The sequence below is a fragment of the Lactuca saligna genome, chromosome 5 (genome assembly GCF_052625555.1).
Source record: "Lactuca saligna cultivar CGN05327 chromosome 5, ASM5262555v1, whole genome shotgun sequence".
In the NCBI taxonomy this organism is placed as follows: Eukaryota; Viridiplantae; Streptophyta; class Magnoliopsida; order Asterales; family Asteraceae; genus Lactuca; species Lactuca saligna.
Window position 1 is genome coordinate 295,981,576 of NC_136421.1, and position 25,094 is coordinate 296,006,669.

Genomic DNA, 25,094 nt, shown 5'->3' on the forward strand with positions numbered 1-25,094 from the left:
TATAATACATATACAATGCATGCAGACCAGACCACAATATAAAACTGGATTCCCCCCCCCCCCCCCCCCCGGGTCCACAGTCATTAGACTGGATTGCCCCTGGACCACAATCATCAGAATGGATTGACCGCAACCCACAGTTATAGGAATGGATTGCCTCGACCCATAACACACGGCTGGGATTGCCCTGGGTTTGTTAACCTACAACACAAAGTCCTACCACCTCAACCCAACCGTACTATGTCGAAATATGCAAACAAGCAAACAATAACTAACAAATACTACAAATATAACATATTACTACAGTATACTAACATCCTACACACAATGAGACATACTACAGTACAAAGTATAGTGAGAAAATTCACCTCGCAGACTAGTAGACAAACAACACAACTCTTGCAAATCCAAAACAGGTACTACTTGATACCTATTCGATATTAGGAACCAAGTTTTAAACTATAGCCCAATATTCACTAGTTGACCTAGATTCAAAATTGGTCACAAGTCAATGGTCAACCTACACTCAATGTAGCATGCAGCTCTACACTCAACATAGAGCTCAAGGCTGCAAAACGGGGAATTTCAGAGCACTCAGTGTATAGAAAATTACGCTCCACGTAGCCACCTTATTTCTAAGTTTTCATAAATTCTTAAAAGAGAAGGTTAGCTCCCCATACTTTTAGATATGTACCAAATGAACATCTTAATGGATAACATCTCTAACATTATCCATTTGTGTGGTCACAAAGTGCACAAAAACAAAACCTATGTCCATAAAGCTATCTATTGCTCATGAACTAATTCATGGATAGATGATAGTGACTAAGCTCTTATTTTTATGACTTAACAACCCCGAAAACGTCTATAAATGATACTTAAATGGTTTGGAGTGCCACAAACTCTTAAAGACCAAGATTATTGACACAAAAGCATATAAATATCAAGAGTAACTAGATCTAACATGAAACATCATCAATGTAGAAACTTTATAACTTATGGAGGATAATTATCTTGGATTATGTGTCTAAATCCACAACTATAATTGGCATATACTTGAATTGATAGTAGTACAGTCCTTTTGGGTTGCCCTCAAGACTAGCATCTAGACAGGATGTAAAGGAGGTTGATTTATTAATTTGATTAATAAATTGAAATAAGTATTTTTTTTTTAATATATTATGAGAATAATATATTAATTAGAAATAGTAATATTTAATTAATATTTAATTAGTAATTAATTGGAATTAATTTGGGGATTAAAGGAATTAATTAAAAGTGTAGTGACTGAATTATATTTGTTCCATAGTTGAGCAAGAGGCAATTTAAAACCCTCCATAGGCTATGGACGATTTCATATATCTTAGGGTTTCTAGTATAGTCATTAAATGGATAAATAGGAAAGTGGATAACGAACCGATTTAACATAATCTTGGATTTGGGCTTATCTAGGTTTTCCTATCTGCACTATAAATAGGGTCATAACACTACAATTTTTGGCCACTTGTTCTTGAAAAGTTCCAGCCAAAAATTTCAAGTCTTCTCCTCCTTCTTGATCATTCCTTGCTTGCTAGTGTTGGGTGTGAGCCACTAGAGGCATGATAATTGTGACGTTTGTTCTCAAGGTTTTTAGCAACAAATGATTTTGATTGCTATTGCTGTATAATGATCAAGGTATCATTAATCTAACCCTAAATCGTGAATTTCGAAATCATAGAAGCATGTTAGGGTACTATGTTTTTTTGTTCAAGTTGTATGCTCAATTAGAGAAAATGTAGATCAAATTATTTAAGTTTTCATGCACACATATGATTGTTTGTTATGCTCAAAACCCATCAGTAGTATTAGAGTGTATGTTTAGTTTTCTATCGAATTGATACCATTGTTGAACTTGAATAAGGAGAAGAAAACATAGTCTTCATTTTGTTCATCAAACACGTCATAATGTTCTTCGAACACGACGTGTTGACCTGTGAAATCAACCCAACACGGTGTGGTAATCATTCACCATGGCGTGTTGAGTTGTCATATCCAAAAATTTCGGTTTTATTAATTATCGCATGGACTGATTAGGATAATAACCTTAATGACACTTTAATTGTATAAAATTGGATATTTTAATTGGTAATTTGATATCTTTATCTTGAATTCATGATTGGCTTAAATTTTAAAACAAAAAATTAATTTTTTAATTTTTCAAAATTTAAAATTTAACCTAGTATTTTTGAAAACTTTCTAAAATACACCCTTATAATATACGTAACATTAAAGGTTTAATATTGCTATATATATATATATATATATATATATATATATATATATATATATATATATATATATATATATATATATATATATATAAGATCGAGTCATTCGAACAACAAATACGCCTCATTCACAAAGCCGATATATAAGGGGTATAAGGAAATTACCTATAAAATGATGATTAAATGGGTGTCCACTCTGTGACATCCCTAATTTCACGGCCATAAAAGACCGATTTGTTTATGCTTTGTTTTATAAAATCAGAGTAATCGTTTAAAAAAAACGGTTGCGGAATTTGTTCCCAAAACAAGATATGATAAAAACTTATCAAAACATTTCTCAAAGAGAATGTATTTTCATTAAATAATAAAACCTCGGGATGTCATGTTCCGATACAGACACATAAGCATACACATAACATACATTCATTTACTCTAGTGATTTACATCTCCTTTAATCTCTCAGTGCAAAGCAGCTTCGTATCGATGCATGTGATACAATTAAACTGAGTGGGTCAGGCTTGGGAGCCTGGTGAGCATATAGGGTTTTCAACCCACAATAATATAATTATTATATTTAATCATCAAACAATCAACGCAATTACCCATCCCCGTTATCTTCTTTATTTCTTAACGTTTTACCCTAAGAATCACCTATCCTTTATTCATTCATTCCTAAAATTTGACTTTAAGGAATAGACACAAATTCCACTGTTATTTAAGGCGCATCTACCAACTTTATCATTTAAGCGCCTCTGCCAGGATTACGACATTCACTATTAGGCGCATCTGCCGACCTTATCCTATAAGCGCATCTGCCAGGATTATCCTATAAATGCATTTGCTAGTAATATGACATTCTCTATTTGGCACATCTGCCGACATTATGCTTAAGCGCATCTGCTAGCATTATGACAATCTCTATTTGGCACATCTGCCGACATTATCCTATAAGCGCATCTGCTAAGATTACGACATTCACTACTTGGCGCATCTACCGATATTATTCTTCAGCGCATCTACTAATATTATTCTTAATCATCTTTCATACCTCATCATTTTATCACATACCAACTATCTCATCTACCTATGTTCTACCCAACATATTTGTAGATATAAAATACATATACAGTTTAACTCATTTAAAAACTATATAAAACATCCATTCCACACTCATCTCAAATAAGCAAACAATGTATAAACACATAGCACGTATTTCATAGCAAATACTTAATATTTATGTGTTAGAAGAGAGTGACTACACACTCACCCAAAACATATACTTAATACATTCAAATAATACTTGTATTCATATCGTGTTTATGAAAGGGACTATACACTCACACATATAAACAACTTTATATTATACACATAGCACGTATTTCATAGCAAATACTTAATATTTATGTGTTAGAAGAAGGTAACCACACACTCAATTGATTAGAAGATGATCGGACAACACTACGGCTCTTCAAGTAGATATTCTTTGGTGAAACTGGGATCACTTCACACACCGGGTTTCTCGCGGGCAGAGCTTCGGCTCAGAAACTCTTTTCTTCTCAGGATCTTCAGGCTTCGGGACTTGCTTCGGGTCTCGGGGTTGATACAGGGGATTCGTGGGGTTAAAATTGCACATAAAACGATGTAATATGGGAGAGAAAAGAGAGATTTGGCAACCACAAACGGCTGCCCCTTCAAATCTATTTATAGGGTTGTTTTCTCATTTTCCACGTCGTGGGCACTTCTCCCACGTCATGGGCTTGAACGTCATTGCATGCGTCATCACAAGTTGCATCTGGGGGACTCCCGGAGGTGTCATAAGACTTGCCATGTTGTGGCACTGCTTGCCACGTTGTGGTCTCTGACACAGCTTTGGGGTTCGCGCCCCGAACTTCAAAAATTCATAACTTTCGCATACGAACTCCGTTTTTGACGTTCTTTATATCGACGCAAAGGTGAGATTATGATCTACAACTCTTTTTTAGACTCCATTGGCTAATTTTGACTTTATTTTTAATATATTTAAAGTACATTACTTATATATTATCTTTAGTAGGCCGGGACAGGAAACTCCGTTCGAAATTCATAACTCCTTCATCTGAACTCTGTTTTTGTCCGTCTTTTTATCGTTGGAATACTATCGAAGAAATCTTTGACTCTCGTTTAGATTACTAAGGATAGATATCTATCTACCTTAAATTCACTATTTACGTCGCGCTGGGTCATGTCGGTTCTGTCGCGAAACTTCGACAGGTCATAACTTCTTCGTTATAACTCGGATTTTGGCGTTCTTTATATGCACGGAAACCTTGTGACATATACTAAAACTTGGTTAAGATTAATACTTCTAACTAATATTCCATAAAAAAAATTCATTTTTGATGCTTATCGTCTCTAATTTGACTAGCCCAGATCTACGGGCGTTAGACACTCTCACCCACCGCTTCCTTGATTGGTGGAGGGTTGTTAGCCGAACATGCTTGATAGGAAAAACTAAATACTCATTAATAAGAATAATGAATTATAAAGTAATCAAAAATTATTTTTTTACAATAATTCCCAATCTTAGTTACTTTAGTGAAAATGTGATTTTGATGCTAATCCATGAAATTGCACATTGCACTTTATAAGTCGTTAGTGGAACTTGTATGGTTAACCGGCACACTAATATGGACTAATAAAAAGTGTCAATGGGTGTCTCGTAAATTATCATTGATTAATGGAGCGTGTGTGGCTAACCGGCACATTAAAATGAGATGATAAATGACATCGAGAGTACCAAGCTAATTTGTATGGTTATTCACATCTTGTTTGTAATCCTTGGTATCCCAGTCACAAATGGAAGAGCATAATCGAGATTAAACATGTCACTGAATAGTTCAATGAATCTCAAAAGATCTAGGAATTTAATTAAAAAGCTAATTCATTCAAATTTCGTTTTTCGTGATGAAACTGGTAATCGTCATTTACCTACCTTTATTTATTTCATAATTAGATTACGACATCCCTTTTCCTAAGTTGTGAATTATCTAGTTGGATCCTAGCCTTAATATTTCATTTAGGTGTTATATTGAGGATTCCTTCTATCTAACCTAAAACTTGTCTTTCTTCTGTTTCAAATGTCGACTCCCAACGATGCTTCTGGTTTCTCCTTCAACAACATCAACTCCTCCAACACCAACTTCTCGCTTGTGAACATCTGCTTGAGAGTTACCTTTGATAGCACCAATTACAGCGATTGGATATGAAACATCAAAATGGCTCTACGTTTCGAGGACAAAGAGTATGTACTCGAAAATGAACTTCTCAAGATCGATGAAACCCAAGCTACTGCTGCAGAACTAGCTGAGTATAGGAAACACTATAATGATGCAACCAAAGTGGCATTCATCATGGTGACGACTATGACTCCTGAGCTACAAAGGTTCTACGAGAATTACTGGCCATACAAGATGAACAAGGACTTGGTGGAAAAGTACCACCAACGAGCTCGTCAAGAAAAGTATGATGTAGTAAAGTTCCTTATTACTAGCAAGATGAAAGATGGAGAGTCTGCCAGTAGCCACGTTTTGATTTGTTTATTATCTAAAAAATCAAACATTACGATACTAAGCTATTACTTCTATCCTACCTATTCTTTCCTAATGGTGATCTTTCATAATGGTGATTTGTGATGGAAACATCTCGGTTGTCACAAATAATACCTTGGTTAACATTCCAATGTTTTATCATGTTTTTAACCCCATTAGTCATAAGAAATTACTTTCAATAACAATACCATTTCATCCTATTACCTTGGATTTATAGTGATAGCTTACATATGTTATAAGTACATCGTAAACTCACATATTACCTAAATTTAACTTCTTCAAGTTTCATCATATTTTACTCAATGTGATTTCCTATCATAAGCTCAACTTCCCCGTAGATGAGTAGGATTTCATCCATTTATCTTGTAAAGCATGTATAAGTATTCGGTCATTCTTGATGACATTTGCAATAATCTTTCATTTCCAACTAATATTTATTCATTTAACTTTATATATTAATATATTATTTATTCATATATAAATGACTTACGATATTTACTAATAAAAGTTATAATATTGTAGATACCTCTAGGATAAAGAGTAACATATGTAGAGATCTTGGTTAAGAAATTTCAAATTCTTATTAATGGTTATGTTGATAACAAATATCACATTACATGAGTTTAGAGGCGAATGGACATATCACATAGGTGGGTCAATTGACCCACTTTTTTTTAAATGTATAGAAATAAAAACTTGTGACATATCTTAATTATTTTTAGTGAAATATCTTAATTATTTTTAGTGAACTATCTTAATCTTTTGGCAAAAATATATATATATACATATAAGTTAAAGATTTTTAAACCTATATTTTATATTTCAATAGTCTAGATAACTAATTCATTCAAGGTATAATCCAATAAAAAAAAGTCAAATACAAATAGAATTTTAAATAAAAGAAAAAGAGCATTTAACCTTGTTTCCTTCTCATATATTGAAAAAAAAATCTTTTGAAACTAATGGTAGTGGTATATTTGTGAAAATATATAAAGATACAAGAACTCCATTGGTACAATTGTAAAAACCTAATTGTTTTGTTTGTACAACCCGATCCGGACCCGCAACTAGTATTTTTTTTCTATCAATTTTATTTAAATAGTGAATTATGTGGTTTTACCTTATAAACTCGCCACTACATGAGCTTGCATGGTTTGTACAAACAAGTTATCATATTCTTGAGAATTTAACTATTTCATCTTTAATTTGTTCATATGCTTTGGCTTCAAGTATAATAAAATGGTTTTAAAATGTTTTTAAGCCTTCATTGCCAATGAATCATTGGTCTTAGGCTTCCTGTACGACTTCTGAGACTTGCATCTCATGCACTCTAACTTGTATATTCTATGTCTTAGGAAATTTTGAGTCCTACTAAACTTCAAATCACAGTTTGAACCCTTTCAATCATAATCCTGAACATTTTCATAATCATTAAGAGAGGTTGTTCCTTTGTCATTTCCACTTATCATTAGACATAAAAGTTGCATGAAGAGCTTGCATAAGTTCATTTCCATTAATGTATTATCTATTAGGGAAATGTACTTTCATGAACTTATAATTGTCCTTTTGACAATTGTTATCTTCCTTTAATGTAATCATGCTTTTCTTTCCACTTACTTGAATTTTCTTTCTAACACTTTGGAGTAGTGCATACTTTTTTTTTTCCTTTTTAGGAGTTGTACATTTCAAACTTAGTGCATTACCACTTTCTTTTGTCATTAGTTGTCATAAGTAACAACTTACTTCGATATCTTGGTAAAAGTGTTTACCACCTTTAACGATATCCATTCTAAATTTTGTATATATTTCTTTTGAGTTTTTCTTTTGTCATCAGATGTCATAAGTAACAACATTCTATGTCTCTTTGTATGTCGTTGAACGGGCCTTACGACAATAATTAGAAAATTCTGATGTATTTCTAATGGAATAAGGTTTTAAAATGTGTTTTGGATCAATATTTATCGCTATTATCCAGCAGATGATTAATGTAAAAAGGAACATTTTCATTAATTTCTGTTGATATTTCGTAGTAATTTTCAATTGAGTTTCGACAAATTTGTCTTTCACTAGTTTGTTAAAGTTATTATTAAATTATGTGTTTTTTTTTTCTGAAGGATGTCGTGTTCTCCAACATATCTTTTTATGTAGGAAATTTTCATGGGAAAATATCCACTTTATAGGAATGACCCTAATGAACTCGATTTCAACCGAAAAAATGTGTTTAATAGATAAATTAAAACATGATTGAGAATATATTATCATAATAGATGAATTTCATAGAAATCTGATAACATGATTGTTTATATATTTTCTTGCTAGATTTTTTTTTAAATTTTTTTTGGAACCAACAAACATTTTATAAAGAGGCCAAACCACTAGCAATTAGCTAGAGAAAGGGAAAAAAAGGCACAGAGAGTGGGTTACAGTTCATAAGCAAAGAAAAGGACAATTACACCATGCATGCCAATCCATTCCAGAATTACCCCTCGTGTTTTTTATCCACAAAAATGTTTTTGATTTGATAATATATCTGCACATTCTATTGGGGGTAGCCGATTGCTGTTAAATTTTTTATCATTCCTTAATTTCTAGGTACTCCAAAGGGTGCTATAACAGATCCCAAGTAAAAGGTTCCTTTTTTTTCTTAGTAATCCGACCAGTTGTATGCATGATTAAGTATTTCATGCACCTTTTGGAAGTTCCCCATCGAGACCCTGCACTATTTGAAAATGTTGGATTTCTAATCTTGACAACTTGATTTTAGTAGTAATTTAGTATTTATTTTATTTTAGCGAGTTAAATAAATGGTAGTAGATTGTGAGTTGAATGAGTCATGCAGGACCGAGTATTAGGGAGTAGTAGAAAGTTGGATTTCACTTGGAAAAGAAGGAACGTTGGTTTATAGAGTTAGCATGTATTGGCTATATAAATAGTCACCTATTACTTGAATGAAAGAAGAAGCTTTGAGTGCAATTTTTTGAGTTAATGTTACTTCTTCCTTCCTCTATATACTTCTCACATATTTGTTGGTGATCAACCTTCTTTTATCCCTGCTGCAAACGACCCTAGAACATACATGCTGACAACGACTCTCATATATTAATTGCTCTCACTGCTATATTGCTTTCAAAAGAGAAACTGATTACATTATAAAACAAAATGGCAACCTAATCTATTTATAAACTATTGTACCTACAAAATAGGCACACATTATACCAGAAACGTGGGTATACAAATGACTGAATAATCTCCATAATATCCGGTCCATTCCCATGCATATTAGTCAAAGTTATGACCGTTCTTTTTTTATTCAACTCAATCTTCCACATCAAGATTATATCCAACAATATTAAATACAATGAGTTTCTTTGGTTTGTGAATAAGTATTGAAGGCCTGTGTTCCAACATTTGGTATCATAGTCAGGTTTGAGGGATCTGTGGAAGGGGTTCTATGTAAACCATATAATTTAGAGAAAGTCGAAGCTCTTTGTGAGCCAAACAAAGCTCTGTATGAGCCGAGTTCAAAACCGGAAATCTATGTGATTAAAAGTGCATCTTTGTGATGTGTGATTGTGTTTGTTCTTTTCAAGATTAATCTATGTGAGAAAGAGTTGTTCGTTGAAAAAGTTTAAAAGAAAAAAGATTTGTATGATAGACTTTTAGAGATCAACCTGTATGAGTTGAAGGAAAGCTATGTACTGAATTAGAGTTGTGGGTGAACCAAGAAGATAAGCAAGAAGATTAGCAACTTGTGTGGTGAAACTATTCTTTGTAAAGAAGCTAGTCAAAGTGAGAATGAATATCAAAAGAAAGGAAGAAGATTGGAAATAACTCAGATATGTGTGATCGTTGTTGGTTAGTCCAATATAAAATAGATGCTGATTCATGTTCGCTTTTTAGTCTTGATGAAGGAGGATGTTGAGTTTATTTGCAGAATCTATTGGAGATGATGGATGTGTTGGTGAGGACTGAGGAATCCAATGGCGATGAAACTTGGCTGAAGAAAAAAGAGAAAGGGAAAAAGAAAATTGCCAAGGTGATGATTGGTAAAGGTTGCTCTAGATGTGTTAACTGTGAAGAAGATGATGCACCAGGTAGCAGTTGGTTAAGAACGATAGGGGTATGAACAAGTCAAGATTAAGGGGTGAACGTTGGATTTTAACCTTGACGCTTGTTTTTAGTAGTGATTTAGTAGTTATTTTATTTTAGTGAGTTAAATAAATGTTAGTAGATTGTGAGTTGAATTAGTCATGTAGGACCGAGTATTACGGAGTAGTAGAGAGTTGGATTTCACCTAGAAAAGAGGAAATGTGGGTTTAGTGTTTCCTACTAGAGTTAGCATGTATTGGCTATATAAATAGTCACCTATTACTTGAATGAAAGAAGAAGCTTTAAGTGCAGTTTTTTGAGTTACTGTTACTTCTTCTTTTCTCTATATACTTCTCACATATTAAATACAAGGAGTTTCTTTGGTTTATGAAGGAGTATTGAAGGCCTATGTTCCAACAGAAAATCCATTCTAGAACTGTTCATGCATACTCGCACCCGACCAATGTGTGGTCAACACTTTCCTCTCCACATTGACTAAACATCAAGGTATCCAAATATACCCCTATAGATGATAAAGGTTGAGCAGAAGGAAATTTACCCAATTTTGCCCTCCATATGAAATAGAAATCAGACTTGTAATTGTAATTGTATTGAGATTCATTTAAAATTAGCGTGTATGTATAGAGGGATAAATATATATAATAATCATGTTACACTCCAAACCATATACTAATATTAACTGTCTAATATTCCCCCACAAGGTAAGCCATGTTAAGGACATGTAGCTTGGCCCGTAATCCATCAAATCTTTGTGAAGATTACGGTTTAGTGAATATATTGGCAATCTGATCGTCTATGAAGATAACCTGAACTGAGAGCCACTTTGCAGTAACCTTCTCTCTAAAAAAGTGAAAATCAACCTCAACATGCTTTGTGCGAGCATGAAACACTGGATTAGCAGAAAGATAAGTGGCACCAAGATTGTCACATCACAAGACTTGTGTTGTAATGACTAGAGTGCATAGCTCTCATAATAAGGTTTCAAGCCAGGTCACCTCAACAACAGTATTAGCTAGGGCCTCGTATTCATCTTAGGCGGATGAGCGAGAGACAGTATTTTGTTTCCTTGCTGACCAAGATACTAAATTCGAACTAAGATATATAGCATATCCCCCAGTGGATCGACGATCATCCGGACACCCAGCCCAATCAGCGTCAGAATAAGAAGTAACCAAAGGAGATTTTGCATCACCATTAGCATGACTAGTGGTGTCTCGCGATGGTTTGAGGTGCAAACCATATGTGTTGGTACCTTTAAGATATCGAAGAATCCGTTTAACAGCAGACCAGTGATTGTTAGTCGGAGAACGCATGAACTGACAGATTTCATTGACTACGTAGGTGATATTTAGTCTGGATAAGGTGACATATTGTAAGGCACCAACTATTTGATGGTATCAAAAATGATTGTCAAATAGGAGGCTATCACCAAGAGATAAAGAGGCACCAGTGGGAAGAGGTGTGCTAATTGGCTTGGCTTTAGTAAGACCAGCATGCTATAAAATATCTAACACATATCGTTGTTGTGATAAAAAAAAGAGATTAGTAACATGGTATGTAAACGAAACACCAAGGAAGTATGTAAGAGCCCCCATATCTTAAATAGCAAAGGTCTGACTAAGACTTCGAACAATTTAATCAATAGCCTCGGGGTTGTTTCCTATAATAATGATATCGTCAACATAAACTAACATATAAACCTGTGTACCCTTAGTCGATAGTATAAACAGAGAGGGATCAGTATGAGAGCCTTGAAAGTCGAGAGCGTGAAGGGCTTGAGACAACCAGTGAAACCAGGCACGTGGAGCTTGTTTCAGCCTGTATAAGGACATATGAAGTAAGCATACATGGTTAGGTTTGTGAGGATCAACGAAGTCAGGAGGTTGGCGGAGGTAGACCGTCTCGTTGAGATCACCATAAAGAAAGGGGGTTTTTGACAGCTAATTGTCGAAGAGGCCATTTATTGGACACCACAAGAGAAAGAACGAACCATACTGTAGTAAACTTGACAACTGGGCTAAAGGTATCATGATAGTCAATCCCAGGTTGTTAATAAAAGCATTTGGCTACAAGGTGAGCCTTATATCGTGAAATGGAGCCAATGTGATCACGTTTAATTTTCTAGACCCACTTGTTGTCGATAATGTTATATTAGTCGTGGGAGGTAAGAGTGTCCATGTACGATTCTGTATTAATGCATCATATCCATCAGCAATATATTGCTTACAATGTGGGTGTTTAACAGTAGTCGAGAAGGTTATTGGTTCATGTTCATGGTTGTTGGAAGTATGAAAATCCGTTGGATCAAAAGGAACATTCTTTTTCGGGTTTTGGCGAACTATAACGGGCTGTGGCCGGGCAGTAGAAACCGTAGGAGGAGCCTCAGTTGTGGCCTCAACTGAAATATGAGTCGTATCCATAACAGGGTCAGGTGTGCGTCGGTTTCGACGAGCATAAGTGAAAAGAGGGGTGGCTACAGTAGTTGGTTCCATCAATGGATTCGGAAGGGGTATAGTGGTAGGTGGGGGGAGGGTTGTAAGGATGGATGAGTTGGTTGTGTATTGGTAGGTGGCGAGGTTTCAGGAATAATGAGTAATGGGTAGGTCGAGACATACGGGTCAGAAGGAGAGGGTGAAGTTGGTGTAGATACAGGAGCCAGGAATGGAAAGTATTGTTTGTGAAAACGAACATGACGAGAGATATAAAAACTTCCAGAAGTGGAGTCAAGGCATCGATACCCGTGGTGTGAGGAGCTATACCTGAGGAAGACATATGGAGTAGACCTGAAATCCATCTTGTGTTAATTGTAAGGTCGGAGATGAAGAAAACATTGGTACCCAAATACCTTTATAAATGAGAAATCAGGTTGGCGCTTAAATATGGACTCAAAGGGTGAGATACGAGATGTGGTCCTGGATGTCATGGGGTTAATGAGATAAACTACAGTGTCAAAGGTAAAATGCCAACAGGTGTTTGGAACACCTGATTGAGTAAGAAGAGTCAAACCGGTTTCAATGACATGGTGGTAATGCCTCTCAACCAAGCCATTTTTTCCACTTGTATGAGGGAAATAGAGATGATGAATGATGCCAAGTGAGGTAAAGAATTCAGTTAGTTTATGAAGCTCACCCCCTCCCCCAATCAGTTTGAATAGATTTAAGTTTGGTAGAGAACTGGCTTTCAACAACGGTAATAAATTGTTTAAACACATCATAAACATTAGATTTGTGTTTAAGAGGGAAAATCCACATAAAGCAAGAGAAATCATCAACACATAACAAAAAATAATTTTGGCCATCAGACGAGGTCACAGGTGTCAATCCCCAAACATCCCACACAACAAGATCTAAAAAAATGCTTACTATTAAATGTTGAAGGTGACAAATGAATTTTAGATGATTTCCTAACGTGACAGGAATTACAAAAAGAAGCTGAACCTTTACTAGAAACAAGAAGACAATACTTAGAAAACATAAAATTTAAAAGTTGTGGGTGAGGATGTCCCAGCCGTTGATGCCAAATGTCATAGGATGCTCTACGAGTAGTGAAAACAACTTTAGGAAGACGCTAAAGGGATAGAAGACGAATGGAGTAGAGACCATTGTTACTTGGACTCGTGAGGAGGGTAGTTTTGGTAGTATTGTCCTTCACAACAAAAAAGACGAGTGAAATTCAAAGAAAACATCATTGTCTAGGCAAAAATTTTGAATAGAAAGAAGATTCTTTTTTATTTCAGGAACATGAAGAATATTCGATAGAGAAAAAGTTTTCTTAAGTGAATAAAAACGAGTAGAGCCAATATGAAGAATAGGTAATCTTGTACCGTTGGCAACGTGAAGAGCATCCTCACCAAAGTAAGGTGTGTGACTGTCAAGAAAGGATAAATCATAGTTACCTAATTCGCTCAGAAGACCACGAACTGCGTACCAAATCGTTTCGTACCCAATCGGGTACGAAAGCATACCGTACGTGACCTGGATCGCAAACCGGTACGGTGTCGAGATAGTTCCCAATCGGAATCTGGAACAAGTTTGATTCAGTAATTCAATAGTTTCAAAACACGATTTTGGGTTCAATTTCTGAAATTAGTATGTCGATTTCGGATATTGGTACACCGATTTTTGGAATGGCAGGAAATTGTCGACTGAATTCTTGTAATTTACTGAACCATCTTACACACTAATGTTCAATTTCTTATTCCGAGTGCTATAATTGTGTATACAATACTCAATTTGAAATCATCTTCTAGATAATTGTTTGTGTAGTCTTTACCACTGTTTCAATTCCTAATTTCAACAAAGTCTAACTAGCACTAACATGTATATATACCTACAAGTACATACCGAATTTCATCATCTCTACACTTCTACTCTTCTCCTTCTTCATTCTTCTTATTCTTCTTCAGTTTCTGTTATATTTTTATTTCACCGAATTAACTCAAAGTTCATGTTTTGGTTTTGGAATTTGGTACACCATACCAGACTAAATGTTACACCGTACCAGATCGTTCCAAAATGAACCTACCCCCTCCGTACCGGATACGGTTAATATGGTGAATTGCATTCCCAATCCTCATTCCCGTACCAGAGCGAACCACAAATTAGGTAAATATAGGATAAATCATGAGATACATGGTTGTTTGATCCTGTGTCGGTGAGCCAGGTGGTTGTCTGTGAACGATTTTCTGCAAAATTAGCAGAAGGCTATAGGCATGGGCAGATGGTGTTAGGATCACGATTAGGGAACTAGGAAGGAATATGGCCAATATTTGCATCTGTTATAGGTGCCATAAATGGTGTTTTGAGTGGATGACCAACAAAATTGGCTTCGATTATCGCTTGTTTGTTGGTTGTAGTTTCCTTGGCCACGACGGTTGTTGGACCCACGGCCCCGAGAAGAAGGAGGTTGGTTAGTATAAAAGGCCTAAGGGGATAATGGGGGAGTCAGGTTAAGTTAAAGACCCAACTAAGAAGCAAGTTGTTTTAGAGCTTGTATGGGATCATTAGGTGATGTGGTGGTGATAGGGGTAGAGCAACCGACAGCAGTGGTAGCAAAAGCTTGAGCAGGTGCAACAGTGGGTGGGTTTTTCATAACCATAAAGTCATGGTCACCAAGAAAACCATGAAGTTCTTGAAAGGAGGTGGGAGCTTGGCAATCTAGGAGTGTGGATTTTAGACCATTGTATTCCTCATGAAGCCCAAAGATAACTAATCTAACAAGGCCTTTTACCTTGACTGGTTCACCAATGTTTGCTAGATGATCTGAATATTCTTGAGCGTGCAAGAGGTAAATAGGGAGATTTCATCAAATTTCATCTCAAGCTTGAGAAGTTGGGTTTTAAGGGTGTATTCTCTATAAGAAGATTGAGGAGCATAGGCTCTCTATAGTGAGAGCCAAAGGTCTTTGAGGTTGTGCCTTAGGCATGGGGGTAAGATGCTTTAGAGATGGTAGATAGAAGGAGCATGCAAACATGGACATCATTAGCTATCCAGACTGTATATGAAGGGTTCAGCTGAGGTTCTGCTATGGTGGCTTTCTCTGTTGGTGGTATAGTAGGGTTGGGACACAGAATCGTTCCATTAATATAGCCGAAAAGATTATTGGTAACAAGAAAAGTTTCGATCATTATTTTCCAAAAACCATAATTAGTATAAGAGAGAGGAAAATGAAACTTATGAGAACTGTGTGATGTTTTCTCAGCTGTGGAGAAGACGGTGATGGTGCCCATTGAGATCGATTTCTTGATGAGGATTGATTTGATGTTGTTGATGATCGAGTTGTGTCAATTGATGAAGAATCGGAAAGGGTAGGGTTGTAACCCTAGAGGAGCCATATGTTTCCCCTACTTTGATACCAAATCAAACTTGTAATTGTAATTGTATTGAGATTCATTCAAAATTGACGTGTATGCTACACTCTAAACGCTATACTAATATTAACTGTCTAATAACATATAACTTTAATGGGAATGCCTTTTAACCAAACAAGTTTGTTGGTGTAGAACGTAGGGCAGGAATCCAATAAATTCCTCAGAGCATTAACCAAATAAGACCTATCACTGGTGAGACTACATTTCTAGGAGACACCTGTTAGGATCAATTGTTTGGATAGCACGATGTCCACAGTGATGTTTTTTTCGAAGATCTTTACCGATTCCAACTATATTTTTCCATATTCCTGGTAATGACTTACAAGGGTAGTAGTGATCCAGTTTTGATTGTAAGTTATGTATAGCATGAATGGCCTTTGCCCAAAGTCTCGATGGATTAGAACGTAATCTCCACCACCATGTCATGATGAGTGAGATGTTTAGCGATTTGATGGAACCAACTCCAAGTCCACCATTTTTTAGATGCGATTATTTTGTCCCACAATATCCAATGTATCTTCTTTTTTCCTTCCGTGCTCCCCCATAAAAATTGCCTGCAAATTCTTTCAAGTGTTTCCAGAACTCCTTCCGGTGCCACAAAAAGTGAGAGATAATATGTTGGTAGGTTGCCTAGGACTGAATGGACCAAATTTAGTCTACTCCCGAACAAAAGAGTTTTAGACTTCCATTTGGATAATGTTGTTTGAAACTTATCTATCACCGATTTCCAATTTTTTTTATTAAATTCATGTTTGTCCCGACTAGTAGCCTAGGTATGTGAACGGAAGAGAAGAAGGTTCACATCCAAGAGATCTGGCCCATCGTGAAACCTCCAGTTAGTTTGCATCCACTCCATAGACTCTAGACTTGTGAAAATTTACATTTAGATCAAAGGAGACATGAACGCAGTGAAGGATCCTGGAGAGATTTTTAATATTTTGTTCCGACCACTTACCAATGAATAATGCATCATTGGTGTAGAGTACGTGAAAGATCAATTGCCCCCCATGTGGTAGTTTTATGCCTTTAAAGATGCATTTTTCGCTTGTTATCCTCATTGCTACGCTTAGGCCCTCCATTGCTATGAAAAGAGAAAAGGGGAACATGGTTACGTAAACAACAATAATTGGAAAACATGATTAATGGCATCATGATCAACAGACTATGGTGTACTGATCCTGCAATGATTAAACATGAGGCGTTTCACTTCTTTGCCAACAAATTCAAAGAAAAATGGTCATCAAGACCGAAACTTGTTATGGTGTACTAATCTCGCAATGATCAAACATGAGGCATTTCACTCCTTTGCCAACAAATTCAAAGAAAAATAGCCTTCAAGACCGAAACTTGTCAGCAGTCATTTCAAGAAGATTCTTCCGACTGATTGTCAAGTATTGGAATCTCCCATTGAAGAGATTAAGGCAACCGTCTTCGCTGTGACAACGAGAAGACCTTGGGACCGGATGGGTTTTCATTCAAATTTTCTTGCCATATATGCTCTATCATTTTCAATTCTATTTATGTTTGTAATCCAAATCTTAAAACATGTTTATAATGTCTATAGATCCATTTTTCACTTTAGAACTTCAAAAAAATATATTAAAAAAAACTATGTTTTTGTTTTAACTTACATTAAGATGTTTTACTATAATAATTATTTAAAATGCTTTCAAACTTTGATTGTGGTTAATAAAACTAACTGGTAATTAAAGCTATAGTTTTTTTAATTGTACAAAAGTATTCCGAAAACAAAAATAACTTTTAGATTTTTCATGTGTAAAATTAAATAAAATTTAAAAGCTATATAAATTCTTTTGTACTAAAGTTTTTTATTGAAAATAATAGATAAAAGTTTTTATTGTCAAATGGAGTTTTTTTTTTCCTTAATGATGAGTTTTTTCTTTTTTAAGTGTTTTCTAAAGGTTATAATGTAAAAATTCGCAAAAGCTTTAAAAAACTTTATGCCAAATATGCCCACATATTTTCTCCATTTAAAGATCTTACTAAGTTTTTAATAGATTAATATGTTTGTTATACATAAATCGTTAAATTCATATACTTCAGTTGTTAAATAAACTGTGTTGTATAAACTAATAGTAAATAGCCTTTTTATAATGACTCAACATATTTAAAAATATATGTATGAACAAGGGTAATTCATTACTTTTATAAAACTTAATCTTTTTTTTTTAAATGTTCGTTTTTAAATCAAAAGCAACGGCAGACAATGAAGTAGACCAAATTTGCACTTTACTAAATTTAGCAACTCAAGGTCAAGGATGAAGAACAGCTTCAGACATATGGCTGTTGCTAAAAGCAATTTGGGATTCCGGCTTGTTGTTTCGTGTCTGTTGCTCCTCATTACAGATTGCCAGAGTGCTCAGAGGCATTTCAACAAACATGTTGCGCTCTTCATTTTCGGTGATTCACTTTTTGATTCTGGAAACAACAACTACATAAACACTAATCCGAACTTTCAAGCGAAATTTTGGCCCTATGGCGAATCATACTTCAATCCGCCAGCGCCAAGTGGAAGATTCTCTAATGGCCGTCTCATCCCTGATTTCATCGGTGACATTAGACATCTCAAACAACCGCCAATCTTTCTTTTCTTTCTTTCAATTTCTTGCTTATCATTCTTGATTTTCCTTCTGTGTTAACAGCTGAGTTTGCTGGATTGCCTCTCATTCCTGCGTATCTTGACCCCCATTACCATAATAAAGAATTTGGGTATGGAGCAAATTTTGCGTCAGGGGGATCTGGTGCATTAGTCGAGACCAATGGAGGGCTTGTATGTGTCCCTTCTTTCGTATCCACCACTTGAATTATCTCATATGTCGATTTCATATATAAATCAATTTGATGCATTTAGGTAGTTGATCTCAAAACACAGCTACAGTATTTCTTGGATTTAGAGAAACGTTTTAGGAAGAATTTAGGTGATGTGAAAGCCAAACAGCTTTTGTCCAACCCTGTCTACTTGTTTAGCTGCGGAATCAACGACTATACAAGCCTCCTGCGCACCAACCAGAGTAGTCATCATCATCAGCATACGTTGAAATGGTGATAGGAAACTTGACCGATGTGTTCAAGGTAAACAGGAATTACATTTCTAATTAATTACCTCAATATTTAAACAATTCTTTTTTTTCCTTAACTTGAAAAGGAAATCCATGAAAAAGGTGGGAGGAAGATTGGAATCGCGATGATCCCGCCATTAGGTTGTTTGCCTATAGCTCGTGCACAACAGCCATGCAATACATGCTACGAAGAATTTAACACCATAGCAAGTCTACACAATCGAGCAGTTTCTAAGAAAATGAAAGAGATGACAAAACAATTTGAAGGATTCATGTTTGCAAACTATGATCATTCAACTGCACTTAGCAAACGGATGAAGAACCCATCAAAATATGGGTTTTTATTTGATGATCATCTAATGTATACTTCTATCCATCTACATATTTTATTTGAGTTTTTGAGATTATATAATGGAGATTCATCGATTGGCTCCTTTTAAATGAACTTATATGGGTAAGTTGATGATGTTAAGAGGGTAGAACACAAGTTTTAATGTAATTTGTCCATTCAGATTGAGAAAAAAACCATGATAATTAGTTTATATGGTGAGATTTAGGTTTAAAATGGTATTTAACCATTGATGTCAATGGTGGATTTGATTTGATTGCTTTTAGGGAACGAATTATGTGTTACAGAATTTGTGTGAAGAGTGAAACTTAGAAATTTAGAAATTTAGGTGTAGTCTGGTTGTGTGAATCTACTAAATGGAGGGGGCATTAAGAATCAAACTTTGATGATGTTCACATCTTTGTTAATTATATTCTTAATAGTTAACGGTTTATGTGATTTTATATAGAATATGCACAATAAGTGTAATTTAAGTTGGATTTGGTGGTTCACAGTCCTTTAGCATATATGACTTTGTAATCTATATATATATATTTTTTTTCTAATTTCTTGCTAGCTTCATTTTCTAATTTGATTTTTCCGTTTCAAAAAATTTATGTTTACACATAGTTGTCCCATTGTTTTTATTCAGTTTAGAACAAATTAGTCCAATTGTCCTTGTGCTTTGGAAAATTTTTATATTTGGTCCTTATCTTTTTTTTTTCTTTTTGCACGAGTCCTTATAGTTTGTTTTCTTTTCATTTTTTATAGTAAAAGCAAAAACACTATTTTTCCTTTTTTTTTTTTCAATTTTTATTATTATTTGTTTATTGTGTATCAATTAAAGAAATCAATTAAATAATTTATAGAAATGGGACCGACTCATACTCCTACTTCTTGCTACCACCGGTCACCGGCAACCACCACAGACCACCGATAACCCCCGTTCAACCACTACATTTGACATCCGATAACACCGATTCAACCTTATCTCTGGTCACCACACCAAATCAAAAGATATTGAACCAAAATAATAATAATAAAACCCTATTAATCACACTCAAAATCTGCAATGAAAACAAAACCATAATGTTATACACAAGTACACTATACACATAAGCAATGCAAATAATGATATGGCAGAGAAGAATAAACACATACCAGCCACACCATCTGGCATTGCCCTAGCCTCCTCGGTGGTCAACTAAAATACGCGGCTCTTCACCAAGAGCAAATGGAGAGGCAAGAGAGAGAGAGAGAGAGAGAGAGGAGATATGAAATTCGGCCCTAGGAACCCTAGACAAGGCCTGAACGAATTTCATTAGCCAAGGGGTCTTTATATAGGGTAGAGATTAGGATTTCAGTCCTTATCCTTATCTAGTTGCTTGCTCACCAAGCAATCCATAAGATAAGTCTAGAACCCTTAATCTTGAACGAATTCTAGGGTCTTATCCCCATGAATTCGTCCACCCCTTTCTTAGGGCATCCATTGCCCTAATTTGCAACTATCACATAACTACAATTCAGCCCATCTAGTTTAATTAATTACTTTTAATCACAAAATTAATTCTTAATTAATTCTTGACCAATATTAACTAAACAAATATGATTTCTCCTTTAATATATTATTCATATAATATATTAATAAACCATAATAACCTCTTTCTCTATTATTTCTCCAGTCAAGTTGCTTTGGTGAAGGCAACCCAAAAGCACCATGCACAATCGGGTCAAGTACCTACCAAAATATGGTTACGGGCTTAGACACTAATCCAACAGTCTCCCACTTGGATAAGTCTAGTAACTATAATAGTAAGTACAACTCGATTAGCAATCGTAGCTCTCAAAGACGATGTCGAACTCTGATCTTATCAGCAATCTGTCCTTTAGATAAGGGATCATATATTCCTCCATTCTAGATATCGTATAGACGTGAGACATGGATTGAAATCATTCTCTCGGTTTATATGTTGTTTCCCGATTTCCGATTTACGACGATTGACTAATTGAACAAATCAAATTAGCCCTAGCCCGGCCGAGCATTTACGTTTATCATCACTAAATCATCTAGGGGCCCACAAATATTGCTTTTATCCTACTTTGGGTAAAAGGAACAGATAAACTTTGACTCAATGCTCGCTTACACTCACTCACCAAATCACACACAACAATATATTTTATAACACCAAGTTACTATTGCGTTTACATATTATCAATGTGTAACTGATTCGCAAGATACAACTCACACATCTCAGTTTCAAGAATACAAGATATAATCGTCTCACCAATTGCTCGTGATAAAATTCATGAAGCGATCCAAGTGAGCGTGAGTTTAATCCAATGCTCAGAATCATATTCATAAGCACTCATGAATGTTGCAGCAAACCTTTGCTACGTCTAATACACTTTAGACAATCTACAAACCAGTTCATGACAGTCTTCATTCATACCTACTTCCAACATATGAACGACTGTGGACCATTCGAATAATCCGATTATTCTGAAATAATTGATTATTCAATAAGTCAAAACATGCAAAGTGAAACACAAGAATAATACTAATCCTATATGGTCCCAAACCTTTAAGTACAAATAAAACACCTTTTATTTATCACCATATCGATTACTCATTATTAGTTGTTTTGGTTAACTTATTACTTGAATTATTACTATAATTGTCCCATGCTCTTAGCATGCACACAATGTTTACTTATGGTCCTTATTTTGTGAAATAGATCAAATGAACACATTTCCAATCATACTCATTTCACAACTCCTAATCCTTATCACGAGTGTAAGAATATCAAATTCTTGCCACTTATAGAATATGTTATATTCTAACGTTTTATGCAATGATCCTTTCGTAATGTCACTGCACTAAAGTCACAAAGACTATTGCCAATGAAATTACAAATTACTCTATTGGATATTGTTGCCAATGAAATTACAAATTACTCCATAGATACGAAGACATGATGACTCAAGTTCATATTTCTAATACTAAGACGCTTCGATAAGACTTTATCTAAGCTTCTCAACCTCATACACCTGTTCTTAGATAACTCATGCGTGTGTCTAAACGATTCTAGAACTTATAGCAATAAGTCTAAAATGTTCAGACCCATTTGCAATTTCCCACAATTCAAACTATGAAGAGGGATGCCATAATCATAGTTGAATTTGAGAAACCCGAATTACATAATGCTATCTTTCAAAATCTCTCTTAGTGAAAGTGTTTCCTCACAATCATTTTCATGAAGGAGAGAAACCTTATAACACTTAGATTTTATTGTGTATGTGCCCTTATCCATGTGAATTTGTTATAACAATAATCACAAGATAATGTTAGTGACAAATCCAAACTCTTATGGACAGAACATGTTCATTCTTAATTTTTTGCTATCAAGAGTCCCACCATTGCTTCCAAGTTATTAAGCAACCCACCCCTTCATTTCAATGTACCTTCCATTGAACAAGGTGCCTTGCCCATATGCAATCCATTGAGAACTCATATAACTCACATGCATAGTTGACCAAACTAGAATGACACAAAAATCTATCAACACGATAGGTTAGAAACCTCAAGTCGTGTGCTGGTGTTTAATAATAGGTTTACTCTTGATTAGTTCTTGAACCTATTCAAGATCATTTAGACTCCCACTAACCTCTTGACATATAAGATTCTCTTGTCAAGAAATATTCCTTGACAAAATAATTATTCAATAGTTAGTGTGTCTTTATCAAGACAAAACCTACACACAATTTGGTACTAGTTGGTCTTTGTCTTATTCTAGACATCACAACTCACCAAAATGTGGAAAAATACGAACATTCCTACTTAACATTTTATCACTCAAGTCACAATCTTGGAGTTTAACTCTAAGACTTGATCTTGGAACGAAGTACGATTCATCTTATTGACTTAACCCATTTTGACAATTCCCGACTCTTCTTCTTAGCCATACTTAGTGCACTAAGGTGTCCTTAGAGGATGAATTGTAATATGGTTCTTTACAATTTACCAAGACGATCATAAAACTTGATACAGAAGCACTCTCCCTTCTTCTTAGATTGGAGAAACTTTTTATCTTTCTACCTAATTGATTCTTCTTATTCGTTCTGCTATTCATTGAAACTCTTTCAATCAACTCATAATTACACTATCTTATAAGTATAATCATATTTACTAACCTTTTAGTAAATCATGACGAATATCTTATCTCTCTTTGTGGTGGATTTGATCAACGCACAACCTAGTGTACTCGATCTCCTAGTCCTTCACCTGACACTTTGTCAAAGAATTAGTCTAATTTCCAAATATGAAAGTTTTCATTCATCACGCAACCAAGTTGTATGATTCCAAGTTTCTTTCCAATTGAAACTTGGGCGATGAGAAACTCTCCGTATTTGGTAAATTTTTGACATCTCCACAAATTAAGAATCAAATCCATTATTTCTAATAATAGAAACCTTCAAACATCAATTTTTCATACACGCCATTGCAAGGATAAATAAATAAGATAAAATCAAAATGTATTTTATTGCGGAAAAATTTGTCCCTACAATGCAATTCAATTGAAAAACTATGTTATTACATATTTCTTAGCAATCTATTCTAACTCCAAGTAGTAGCTTAGGAATCTAATCTTCAAGGAATGCGATCGAAGTCCATTTCTTCACGATTAGATTCATCTCACTTCTTCCGTTAAGATTCCTCTCTTTTCTTTGATCCTACAAACATCAAAATGTAATCTTATCACATCATGTATTAGGAATCTAGAATAGTAACTTAAAAGAATTAGTTAATGAATTTTACCTAAAGCAGATTCATACATCTTGACTCTCCCATCTCTTAGATCTTTTAGGTAGCGAGGGCAGCTTCGTAACCAATGCCCCTTCCTTTTGGCAGTAGAAACATATGGATTCTTCTGGAATGGGATTATCTCAGACTTAGCTTTTCTCTTGCGTAGAGAAAAAATTTCTAGACTTCCAATGTGGCCATTTCCCACAGAAGGTTAGGATATTGATTTATCAGACAAAATTTGCTCGATCAGTGCGCAAAATTATTTTTGATTCAGCAGCAATAAGTAAATGAGTCAAATCAATAAGAGTCATGCCGTGGTTCATCATATAGTACTCTCTAAAGAACTTACCATATGATTCGGGAAGTCACTGAAAAACCAAGTCAACAGCCAACTTCCTTGAGACATCGACACCTAGCAATCTTGTCAATATGTTACTTCATCTTTAAGACGTATGTACACACATACTTTCCATCTTTGTGTCTTATTTCCAATAGGGCTTGAATGACCTTGAACTTTTCAATTTTTTTAAACACGTGGGTCAGGGAGAATTATTGGAGGGGTGGAGAAATGAAGCATGATTTCCATTTCCACAATCCAATCGTGGAACATCATCTTTATGTGGAAAACCTTTTCCAATGGATTTAGGAAGACCATAGTTGTCAGACTTTGACATCTATGAAACGGGAGAAAATTCAAGTTTAGTTGATTGAGTCCTTGATAAAACACCCAGATGAGATCATAAGGCTAGGATCCAACACTAACGTCTTAGCGAGGGTACAAAGTGTAATTTCATGGAATTGCATCAAATTCACTTTTGCCTAAAGTAACTAGGATTGGGAATTTTGTAAAACATTCAGTTACTTTATATTTCATTATACTTTTAATGAGGAGAGGGTTTGCCCTATTCTACCCGTTCGGCTAACGACCCTCCACCAATCAAGGAAGCGGTGTTTGAGAGTGGACACCCATTAAATGACCATTTTATAGGCCATAACCTTATAACCCCCTTATAGATTGGCTTCGTGAATGAGGCCTACTAACGGTAAGA

At 35.1% G+C, this 25,094-nt stretch overlaps 1 pseudogene across 1 annotated transcript; it reads left to right on the forward strand.

Annotated features, from left to right (window-relative positions):
- The first annotated feature begins 18,058 nt into the window (after positions 1-18,058).
- LOC145048282 (GDSL lipase-like) lies at positions 18,059-19,657 on the forward strand (annotated as a pseudogene). The gene is made up of 4 exons (XR_013682790.1): positions 18,059-18,404; positions 18,497-18,624; positions 18,706-18,926; positions 19,000-19,657. The product of XR_013682790.1 is annotated as a GDSL lipase-like (transcript).
- The last annotated feature ends 5,437 nt before the right edge of the window (positions 19,658-25,094 follow it).